The sequence below is a fragment of the Saimiri boliviensis genome, chromosome 2 (genome assembly GCF_048565385.1).
Source record: "Saimiri boliviensis isolate mSaiBol1 chromosome 2, mSaiBol1.pri, whole genome shotgun sequence".
Classification (NCBI taxonomy): Eukaryota; Metazoa; Chordata; class Mammalia; order Primates; family Cebidae; genus Saimiri; species Saimiri boliviensis.
Genome location: NC_133450.1, coordinates 179291595 through 179304434, shown reverse-complemented (window position 1 = coordinate 179304434; position 12840 = coordinate 179291595).

Genomic DNA, 12840 nt, shown 5'->3' with positions numbered 1-12840 from the left:
TAAATTGAGAAAAAATGAGGATTAAATGTCTTAAAGAGAGTATTAGAGTTGGTAGAAAGGTACATTCGAGAAGGTAATTAAAACTAATGTAACAATTTTATTTATTTATGTATTTATTTTTATTTTTATTTGTTATCGTACTTTAGGTTCTGGGTACACATATAAATCATGCAGGATTGTTGCATAGGTACACACATGGCAATAGGGTTTGCTGCCTCCATCCCCCATCACATATATCTTGCATTTCTTCCTGTGTTATGCCTCCTCAACCTCCCTACCCCTAACTACCCCTCCCCTAGTCCCCCCACAGATTCTAGTGTGTGATGCTCCCCTACCTCTGTCCATGTGTTCTCATTGTTTGACACCTGCCTATGAGTGAGAACATATGGTGTTTGATTTTCTGTTCTTGTGTCAGTTTGCTGAGAATGATGGTTTCCAGATTCATCCACGTCCCTACAAAGGACATGAACTCATCTTTTTTTATGACTGCATAGTATCCCATGGTGTATATTTGCCACATTTTCCTTGTCCAATCTATCGTCAATGGGCAATTGGGTTGGTTCCAGGTCTTTGCTATTGTAAACAGCGCTGCAATGAACATACGTGTGCATGTGTCTTTATAACAGAACAATTTATAATCCTTTGGATATATACCCAGCAATGGGATTGCTGGATCAAATGGAATTTCTATTTCTAGGTCCTTGAGGAATTGCCACACTGTCTTCCACAAAGGTCGAACTAATTTACACTCCCACCAACAGCGTAAAAGTGTTCCTATTTCTCCACATCCTCTTCAGCACCTGTTGTCTCCAGATTTTTTAATGATCGCCAGTCTAACTGACATGAGATGATATCTCAATGTAGTTTTGATTTGCATTTTTCTAATGACCAGTGATGACGAGCATTTTTTCATATGCTTGTTGGCCTCATATATGTCTTCTTTTGAAAAGTATCTGTTCATATCTTTGCCCACTTTTGAATGGGTTGGTTTATTTTTCTTACAAATCTGTTTTAGTTCTTTGTAGATTCTGGATATTAGCCCTTTGTCAGACTGGTAGATTGCAAAAACTTTCCCCCATTCTGTTGGTCACCAGTTTACTCTAATAATTGTTTCTTTTGCTGTGCAGAAGCTCCGGAATTTAGTTAGATTCCATTTGTCTATTTTGGCTTTTGTTGCCAATGCTTTTGGTGTTTTAGTCATGAAGTCCTTGCCTATGCCTATGTCCTGAATGGTTTTGCCTAGGTTTTCTATGGTTTTTATGGTGTCAGGTCTTATCTTTAAGTCTTTAATCCATCTGGAGTTAATTTTAGTGTAAGATGTAAGGAAGGGGTCCAGTTTCAGCTTTCTACACATGGCTAGCCAGTTTCCTCAACACCATTTATTAAACAGGGAATCCTTTCCCCATTGCTTGTTTGTGTCTGGTTTGTCAAAGATCAGACGGTTGTAGAGTGTGGCGTGGCCTCTGAGGCCTCTGTTCTATTCCATTGGTCTATATCTCTGTTTTGGTACCAGTACCATGCTGTTTTGATTACTATAGCCTTATAGTATAGTTTGAAGTGAGGTAGTGTGATGCCTCCAGCTTTGTTCTTTTTGCTTAGAATTGTCTTGGCTATGTGGCCTCTCTTTTGGTTCCATATGAAGTTTAATGTGTTTTTTTTTTTCCAGTTCTGTGAAGATGGTCATAGGTAGCTTGATGGGGATAGTGTTCAATCTATAAATTACTTTGGGCAGTATGGCCATTTTCACAATATTGGTTCTTCCTAACCATGAGCATGGAATGTTTTTCCATCTGTTTGTGTCCTCTTTTATTTCCTTGAGCAGTGGTTTGCAGTTCTCCTTGAAGAGATCCTTTACATCCTTTGTTAGTTGTATTCCTAGGTAGTTTATTCTCTTTGTAGAAATTGTGAATGGGAGTTTGCTCTTGATTTGATTCTCTGTTAGTCTGTTATTGGTGTATAGGAATGCTTGTGATTTTTGCACATTGATTTTGTATCCTGAGACTTTGCTGAAGTTGCTTATCAGTTTAAGAAGATTTTGGGCTGAGACGATGGGGTCTTCTAAATATATAATCACATCATCTGCAAATAGAGAGAATTTGATTTCCTCCTTTCCTAATTGAATACCCTTTATTTCTTTTTCTTGCTTGATTGCTCTAGCTAGAACTTCCAGTACTATATTGAATAGGAGTGGTGAGAGAGGGCATCCTTGTCTAGTGCCAGATTTCAAAGGGAATGCTTCCAGTTTTTGCCCATTCAGTATGATATTGGCTGTGGGTTTGTCGTAAATAGCTTTTATTATTTTGAGATACATTCCATCAATACCTAGTTTATTTAGAGTTTTTAGCATAAAGCATTGTTGAATTTTGTTGAAAGACTTCTCTGCATCTATTGATATGATCATGTGGTTTTTGTCTTTGTTTCTCTTTATCTGGTGGATTACGTTTATAGACTTGCATATGCTGAACCAGCCTTGTATCTCTGGGATGAAGCCTGCCTGATTGTGATGGATAAGCTTTTTGATAACAACATTTTAAGTAGAAGTAAAAGCTTAATAGAATAAGAGGTAGAATAAGTTCAGTTTAGAATATAGGCCAGAATCTATAAGATAGTTTGTAGCAGCCACTTATTTGAGGGTAGGGGTTGAGGATGGCAGATGGTAAATGAACGAGGAATTCTGACTCCCAAATTCATGAAGGAGCTCTTAAATGTGTAATAGGAAATATTATTTTTCCAGATTTAACAGGGTTGTTGCAGCTTACAAACAACAAACGAAGACAAGAAATATATAAAAAAATATATATATATATACACATTTGAAAAATATTTGTGTGTATTTTATTGTATGTATAATGCAAAAATAAAATACATACTTTTAATTTTTAAAAGAGTATTTGAAAAAGTATTGAGTGATAACCACTTTATTTTGGTTATTCATACCTATTGAATAAATAATCACAGTAACTTAAAATAAGGCTTTTGAATAATCTAATAAAAGCTTCATTAGAAGGCTTGGTTTCATGAAGGTAATTGGGAAAATATTTCTATGACATGCTATGAGATCTCAGGATAGAGACCGAAACATCACAGTGTCATACAATGGCTAATTTTAATGACTACCATTAATGAATAGTGTATAAGAGAGTATTCATTCATAGCTGTTTTTTTCCTGTTTTTGGGGAGGCATGGATTCCCTGTGCGTGGAATATATTTCACTGCCACACTGACTTTGGGTTACCCATGTGGCTTGCTATAGCCAGTGGAAAGTGAGCAGAAGTGATAGTATGTAAGGTCCAAGTAAGTTTCCTCAGCCTTTTTGCATTTCTCTTATCCACAGTGAAAAGAGCATACCCAATGTAAGCATTGTTCTTTCATCCAGAATCCTGGGCAAAGTGACTTATTGAGCAGGTCTGAACCTACTCTGCATACTGGAGCCACATGCAGCTTAACTGGCCAGGTAAGCTCAACTGCTCCCACCAGAGCCACAGACAAACTGAAGATTGCTGAGTGAGAAACAAATGTTTGCTGTTGTCAACCATCAAGATTTTGAGGTAGCTGGAGCTTCTTTACTTAAGCAAAGCCTGATGGTTACAAATTCCCTATATTTTCTAAGAACTGTGCTAGGTGCTTAAGTTTTGTGATTTCAAACTTACAAAAAGCATTATAAAATTATCATCTCATATGAATATTATAATTATTAAAAAGTAAAGTGATATCAATATCTCAATTTTGTAAATGAAGAGACACACTCAAAGATTTTAAAAATTAACTTATACAATGCAGGTAATCAGTGGTTTAACTAACATTGGAATCTGACTGTGGGTCTAAATCCAACAGCAGTGTTATTTCTAGTACTTTGCATAAATTAGGGAAGGGGCTCTTAATTACTTTTTCTTGTGCACATTCAAAAGCCATGGTCAAATATGCTTCATGTTGTAAGGACCAGAATATATTTGGAAAAAGAGAGTTTAGCTTTTTGAATCAAGCAGTACCTCTTGAGTGTCTGTGGATATGAAGGTATGTGCAAATGCATAAATTTTGGCTGTTGATGAATTATAAAATAAAAACGTACATTGAAGTTACTCAGAAAATGCAATCTATGTTAGAGAATAATCTGTGGCAACCATATGCAATAAGTAAAGATGAGATGAGAACATCATTCTGTTACACTTACATTAACTCTAATCACATTTTGTAGCTGATGCTCTTATGAGGGCTGCCAACTAACATTTTAGGTAAATGAAGAGCTAGGATATATAGCCTTCAGAAAGCAGGCACCTCTCCTGTCAAATAGGTAATTACAGAGGCTATGACTCCATTAGGAAAATGGTGGCCAATCAATGTAAGCCCTAAAAGCTTGGATCCTTTGTAATTGATTGAGAGATTCAGTGACTTTGATGCAATTGAGTTTCAAATGTAAGAAGCCAATATTTGGCCAGATGGCTGCCATGAATTCCAGAGGGAGTTTATGAATTTTAATAAGAGCAGTAGCTGCACAATTTAAGTCACATGTACTGATGCTAAATGAAATATGCAGATCAATATTGAAACTGCAACCTGGGGTATCCAAACTTCCATTTGTTGTATTTTAATACTGCTATTTATTTCTGTGGGTATGCAATGGCTTATTGCATGAGGTCTGGAGGAACTTGTTAATGCAACTCACAATTGATGTTTGGGACTATAGCCTACTTCTTATTTCTGCTGTGATGATCCATTATGTAGTTTAGTATAATGTAGAAGTTCTATTTCAAATGCGTCCAGTTGTGCAAACAAGAGACATTTAGGCTTATTCAGTCACTTAGTTCCTGCAAGACAAATGCGAATCACATACAAGAACTGGGAAAAGTCATAAATAAATCAAGCATGGTTATTAATTTTGTCATAGAAAAACTTAAAAATTGAAGGAGGAGAGAAATATTTTTGAATCATTATAGTACAAGGTTGGAAGGGATAAATATCATAAGGAAGTTATAAAGTAGTAGTTTTGTTCAGTAGTTAGGTTGATTTATTGTGGGTAATTAAATAAATACAAGTAAGAGTAGAGACTTTCATTTTGGATAACTGATAATTCTAACAAACAATCTAAATAAAAATAACAAGAACAGATGAGTGACAATAGGAAAACATATACTTGAAGGTACGAAATAGTAAAAAATATACTGAAGGATTATGGAGCTAAGGATTTGACAAGAATAGATTTATAGAGAGGTGAGCCCAGCATTAAGGTTGCTTGTGTTTGCTGATTATTGAAAAAGATAATCAAAATGCTGAGAATTATTTTTGATAGCCTTGTGTTACTAAGGAGACAAAAGTTGGGGTTGAAGGCCTGTCCAAAGTAAGAACCCTTGTAAAACTCCCTGTCTATGATTTAGGTTTACACTTTGAAGGGCCACATCCTAAGATTAGGGATGATAAGTCCACCAGCTCAGGCTCAATCCCTATAAAAAGATGAGAGTGATTTCTGATGCCTCACTGGCTCAAACAACAATCTTTTCATTGTTTGTTGAAGGTTTAAAATTATTTGTAACAATGCAAGGTCTGTTGCATGTTACAAATTGACCTGCCACACTGAGAGAGAAACTGAGATGAATGAGACTGTAACCCAAGCGGGGCACAGGAACTCAGCTCCCTCCTGCCCTCCCTCCTGCCGGGGTGTCCCAAAGATGCTTCTAGTTCTTTGATCTGATGTTTTCCCCATGTGCCCAGGTCGTTGGCCTCTCTCTTCCCAGGAACAGCGAAAAGGCCCTGGAGGCCCGGTGAGCTACCATTTGAATAAATATCATGGACCCAAAGAGTTTTGCAAAGAACGGTTTATTAGGCAGAGAGAGCGAAAGAGACAGAAGGAGACAGAAGGAGCGAGAGCTCCCATGCTGCAGTGGGAGGGGATCCAAGGGAGGAATCAGTATAGGGAAGGAGTAGCAGGTTTTTAAACTTGGAGTTATTCCCGTCCCATTCTTGTTCTCGTCCAATGAGATGAGTTCTTTCGAACTTCCACTGGGGTGATTGATCTTTGACTCTGATACCGATTGGCTGCTAGATCTGCAACAGAGGCCCTTCCTCCCAGAACTTTTCCCAGGCTTTTTGAACAAAGAAGCATACCTGGAATTTCTGCCTAGCCTTGGAATTTCTACCTAGCCCGTGGGAAAGTCAGCAAAGAACTCCAGGTTTCCGGATGGGGGCGTGGATAGAGGCGTGGTGCTGGGAAGCTCCTGCTTTCGAAACCGCACCCCTCATGGACTCCTCAGGCCCTCAAGACTATGTAGAATTATCAAAGACTTTAAAATAACTGAGTTTAGTATTTCAAAATAATAAAAGGTAAGGTGGAAAATGTTAACAGAGAAATGGAAATGATTTTTTTAAAAAAAGAAATTCTAAAAAGCCAAGAATTATACAATTAAAAGATTTAAAAAATGAATCATAGTATTTACTTTAAAATAATTTAACTGTCATTTATATTTCATGAACTTTTCTATAATTCTGTCATATTTCACAATAAAACTTATCAAAGATGTATAAAAGCTAATACGTTTTTATCAGATTCCAAAGAGTATGTGAACTCTTCGAATCTATAAATTTACTCAAAAACTTTCATAGCAATTTTTTGAGGTAGACATTATCATTTCACCAAACAAGTGGGAAAAGAAGACAGCTAAAAAGGGCTTGGGGTCACACATTTGGGGAATGGGGGGCCAGTTTACAAACCTGAATCTGCCTGACTTCACCTTGTGCTCTTAACTCTATGCTGGGAAAAGCTTGAGAAGTCCTTGCAAGAAGAAATTGTTTCTGAAGGTTACACACAAAGTGATGTTGCTATGGCTAAACCTTCTGCTTCAGCTACTGACCCTTCTACTTCTGGAAGAGATGATGATCCTACTTTGTTATTGTTATGTTCAGCCAAGCGGCTTCCATGACAAATTGATTGCGGCTTCTAAAATGACAATTTCTTAGATATGCCCACAGAGCTCCCTCTTTAAAGCCTAATTGTGTTCCTGGAGTCCAGGAGCGGGTACTGGGTCCTAACAAATGAAAACTTTCATTTCTCTTTTTCTCCTTTGACTGCAAGGAGGAACCAGCCTTCTTGTCCTATTGCTTTAACCACCAAGGTTACTTTACTGCAGGAGGCTGGTAGCTTTGTTCTGCCATGAGGCCCTTTGTAGTCTAGCTCCTTTGTAGTGCGAGTCCTTTCCCTCCCAGAGGCCTTCTCCCCCAGTTCTTTATGCAAATTGCTTCCTTCACATCCCCCATCAGAGCTTGGAACTCAAAGGGAAGTTGGGAGAAACAAATTTGGCCAAGCTACAGAAAAACAGATTCTTTTATACTTTTCTCCAGGGTGATGGGCATCGATTTGCCTTGCAATTGTGTAACTAGTGTCGTCCAAATGATTCTTCCAGAAAAGAAAGATTTATTCAGAGGTCGTTTGTTGGTTCCATTTCTAGATATAGAAGTGGCTGGTATTTTTAGTTCTTGCCTCTTCTGGTTGGTTTCCCTCATTAGGCACACTGCCACACATCATAAACAATGAGACTCTTTTCCAACTCAGATAAGTTCCATCCACAGCTGTTTGTGTCTTCCAGTGACTTAGTATTCAGCAAAACAAAGTAAAACCATGCTGTCCAGGCCACAGGTAATCAGGCACCTACTGTGCCAGCCACATGTGTCTGATTCTCTCCAGCTGTGCCCGTCATATTACACAAATGACATTAAAAAGGAAATGGTGCATATTCAGGGGCGTGAGGGCTGAAATCCACATTAGGAGAAATGATACGAGGAATTAGGCACGTTTACAGTGAAGTAAGGGCAAAAGAAGCAGGATGGCTCCTGGCTATGATGGGAGTAATTGCCAGGTGGGAGGTAGATACAGGCTGTAGCTCAGTGTAAGGACATTTTGGCTAATGCACAAAAGGACTTACCCAACAAGAGAGATGAACTATCTTAAAGTTGTGAATTTTATCAGTAAAGGTGTTTAAATACTGGGTGAGCAGGCGGTAGCCTCTGTTAGGGAGGTTTGATACAGGGGTTTTTGCAATATACATGTGGACTTGTCTCAGAAGTCAACAGTTATTCCTTCCAAGAAAAATGTGTTCTAATCTTTATGGAATTAATGGACAATTTTTAGACCAGGGTTCTGTATGTCAAGCTACTTACATAATCTTTTGTGTTTTCTATTATTAGGAAAAAATGGAAAGAACAGTACAAATTTTGGACTAATCATATGTAATGCTACATCACCGACCTAGGAATGAAACAGAAGGCAGAACTGGTAGTTTTCTTACTTTATAGGCATCATAAAACAGGAGGTTCAGGAAAGAGCATGAAGTTTTTATTTGTTTTTTTTTTTATTTTTTTTATTTTTTTTATTTCCTTCTCCTTGTTAGGCAAGTGTCTTCATTTTTTGTTAATTCTCTTGTTAAGCTATGTAGCTGTCATGACATGCCATGTGGGGTCTGTAAGAAGTCACTTTACAGTTGAGTTAACAGGTGACATAGCACAGGTAGTATATACAGGTTTAATCCAGAATTTGTTCAAAAATGTGTGCTCTGAGTGTTGTGTGTGGGGAAGGAAAGAAAAGATGCTTTGAGGCATTGTTTTCTGAAAACTGGTATTGAGTAAACAAGGCTTTCACTTACCAGAGTGTCTTTTAATAATATAAAAGCAGAAAGAGCTCCAAGCTCTCTGATTTAGGATTTTCTGACCTATTTGGCATTGAAAGTTAGAGAGCCTTGGCTTTTCTAATCAGTTTTATCTCAATAATGTCTGACTTCAGAGACAGCAGTAGCAGAAGTAACTGGGCAGAAAAAAATTCCCCTGAGAGCCATTTCAATTTGTAAACGTTTGGTAAGCAGTTTAGCATGAGGATCTTCAACCCTGGAGGAATCATATCAGGGTTTAATAATCCTAAGCCAAAAAGAGACTGTTAGATATACAAGATTTTATTTGAAGGTAAAAGTAGACCTCTGGTTTCAATTGTAGAATAAAAACCATTGATGGTTTTATTTTTAAACTTAATCACAGCTTAAAAGAGTGGTAATTCACTTTAGGTATTAGGATTTTTTTTTTTTTTTTAACATTTTTCTGTGCCTGAAGGCCTGATCTCCTTATGATCTTAATCATATGCCTCTGAGTAGGTGGACTTGCACAATGGAAGAGTAATTTCTTCCCAGGACAGAAAAAAAAGGAAAGTCGGATATGAAAATGTGTACTCCTTTAACCATGTTACCCCAACCCATGCTTCTCTTGATTGAAAGATCTATTTTTCACATGTGCAAAACACAAAATTTTCAGATCGAAGTCTCTCTTAAAAATATTTCTTGAATCTGTTTGCTAGTTTTTTTCCCCCCTCTCTGAAATTTCTACTATCTATATAATCTGGCTTCAAATATTACAAGCTCTGGAATGGCTGCTTTTACACTTGGGTTTTGGATGTGTATTTTTTTTTTTTTTTACTTGTATATGCATTAAGTAATACAAGCAATTCAAAATCTTGGCAAAGGTTTCCTCTTAAAATTATTCCCCAGAAGTAAGGTATAAATAAGAGAGGAGGATGGGAGAGAGAATATGGTGATGGATAATTCCAAGGGAAAAGATAGAGGTGTTTAAAAATAAATTGCTACTTTGTTGCATTTTAGGGATTAATCAGTGTTGCTGAACTACCTCTTGACCATAGCCATTTTACTCAAGCCTGTGGCTGTATCATTGTCTTAATTTTCAGCAAGCTTGTCAGCTGTGAACCTACATTTTATAAACAATTTATTGTTTTGCAGGCTCCAGGAATGATTAGATTCAGGGGTATTTTTTTTTTAAAGACTCATTTATATAGACGAGGCAAGCCAAAGTGATGGGAATTTATGAAAGCAATAAGACAAATGGTCCTCTGTTTTAAGCACTGGATGGTCCTTTACAAAAGTAGTTTATGTTAGTGAATTTATAGCTGGCATCAAAAAGCTAGTCAGCCCGATCTAATCACTTGAATGCTTTTTAAGATGTCTCCTTCCAAAATAGGGCTATTTTGGAATCACATCTGGTATAGGTATAGCAGTCCTACAACTACTATTGAGTTCTTATGACATGCCAGTTAACAGGCTAAGCACTTTACATGCATTACATCATTCATTCAGTCCTCATAATAATCACATGTGGTAGGTTCTATTATTATTATTTTTTAAATGTTATGGATAAGGTCATTGAGGGTTGGGCATTACATCATTCATTCAGTCCTCATAATAATCACATGTGGTAGGTTCTATTATTATTATTTTTTAAATGTTATGGATAAGGTCATTGAGGGTTGGGGAGGCTAAGTTGCTAATGATCACTGAGGAGCCAGGACCCAACGCCAGGTAGTCTAAGTTCAGAGCTTATACTTTCATCACCCAGATCAGTTATTTCAATGAACTATTAATGGATAATGGATAAAGGGAAGGTTAAGTTATATATCTTTACACAAACACACACACACACACACACACACACACACGATAACATGTATAATGGTATATATACATACACAAAAAGAATACAATCTTCTATAAATGACATTTTCTGTCAAAGCCTGTGACTGCTTTTGAGACATTTTTTTTTTTTTGGTGATAGGCTATATGCACTTTTAAATGAAACTAGACAAATAAACGTTGTCTAGATCTCCCTTCTGGCAAGTGTATTTTATAAGGTTAGTTCAGAGCCAAAACGAAGAGTTGTTTTATCTTCCTTATACACCCTTCATATTTCCCCAGGGGCTATGTCAGCTTGTTCCTACTATCACTGGCAAACATGGGAAGGGAGGCTGTATTAAAGACAAAAACAAACAACTTTTAATTTTGAGATTGCTGATGAACTAGGAGTAGTTTGTGCTTTGGCAAATGCATTTGTGTTTGTGTGTGCATGTATATGTGAATGTGGGCATATATATTTTCACATAGTTCTATGGTTTGAATGTCCTGGCCGAAACCCAGATTGAAATTTAATTGCCCTTGTAACAGTGTTAACAGTAGGGTCTTTAAGAGGTAATTAGGTTATGAGGGCTTCACCCTCATGAATGAATTAATGTGGATGGGGTTAGTTATTGTGGGAGTCCCACCCTCCTTTTTTTTCTGGCTCACATGCTTGCTTCTGCTTTCTGCCCTGCCGTAGGATGACCCTTGTCCGATGCTGGCACCATGGTCTTGGGTTTCCCAGCTCCAAAGCTGTGAGAAACAAATTTCTTTTTAAAATAAATTACCCAGCATTAGGTATTCTGTTACAACAGCAGAAAAGAGAGTAAGACACATAGGAAACATTTTGCATATTTTCTTGGTTCCAGGAACACTCAAATAGTATATAACATGCATTTTTTTAGAAGCTTATTGATGAGTATGAAATCTGTTCATTTTCTGGAATTCTGTTGAACTACACAAACTCAAAAAACAATCATTGCACCTCCCAAGCATTTATCTAAATACCTAGTTTCTAGAAGATTTTGTCTCTCTAATATGACCCCATTTTTCTTACCTCCTAAAATTTCTATTGTTTTTTGCTTGAATTTTTCACTCTTATTTGTATTTAACTGTTATTTTTCCCTTTATTCATGCTTTTACAATGCTTTTTGAGCAATTTTTTTCCTTTTTATCCTGGATAACTGTTATTTACCTCTTAAGACTCAGCTTGGATAGTCCCTTTCCTAGAGATCTTCCTACCATCCTCTACTATCAGAGTAGGTTGGTAGATGCTCCTATCTGGATCTTACGGCATTCTGGACAGAGTATCCTACACACATCTCTGTTGTAGCTATTCTTATACCATTTGAGTTGTCTGTCCACATGTCTGATTCCCCCTCTAGACTCTGAGCTTCCTGAGTGCTATGCTGTGTTCTGAACTCTGTGATATCTGTGTGCAGCTGAGTGTCTGATACATGATGAGTGTTGGAAAATGCTTGTTGAATTAATAATTTTTATTTTTAAAATTTCAGTAGGGTTTTGGGGGAACAGGTGGTGTTTCGTTATATAAGTAAGTTCTTTATAGTAGGGATTTCTGAGATTTTGGTCCACCCATCACCCGGGCAGTGTACACTGTACCCAATGTGTAGTCTTTTTTACCTTACCACCCCACCCTTCCCCCTGAATCCGCAAAGTACAATGTGTCATTCTTATGCTTTTGTGTCCTTATAGTTTAGCTCCCATATATGAGTGAGAACATATGCCATTTGACTTTCCATTCCTGAGTTACTTCACTTAGCGTAGTCTCCAGTTCCATCCAGGTTGCTGTGAATGTCATTATTTCATTCCCTTTTGTGGCTGAATAGTATTCCATTATGTATGTATATATATATACCACAATATGCCACATTTTCTTTATCTACTTGTTGATTAATGGCATTTGGGCTGGCTCCATATTTTGGCAATTGCAAATAGTGCTGCTATAAACATATCTGTGCAAGTATCTTTTTTGTATAATGATTTCTATTCCCCTGAGTAGATATCTAGTAGTGGGATTGCTGAATCAAATGGTAGCTCTTTTCGTTCTTTAAGGAGTCTCCACACTATTTTCCATGTACTAGTTTACATTCTCACCAACAGTGTAAAGGTGTTCCCCTTTTACCACATCCCTGCCAACATCTATTTTTTTTTTAAATTCTAATTTTTATAAGCATTCTTGTAGGAGTTAGGTGGTATTGCACTGTGGTTTTGATTTGCATTTTCCTGATAATTAGTGATGTTGCGCATTTTTCCATATGCTTTTTGGCCATTTGTATATTTTCTTTTGAGATTGTCTATTTATGTCCTTAGCCCACTTTTTGAAAGGATTGTTTGTTTTTTACTTGCTGATTTATTTGAGTTCTTTGTAGATTCTGGATATTAGTTCTTTGTC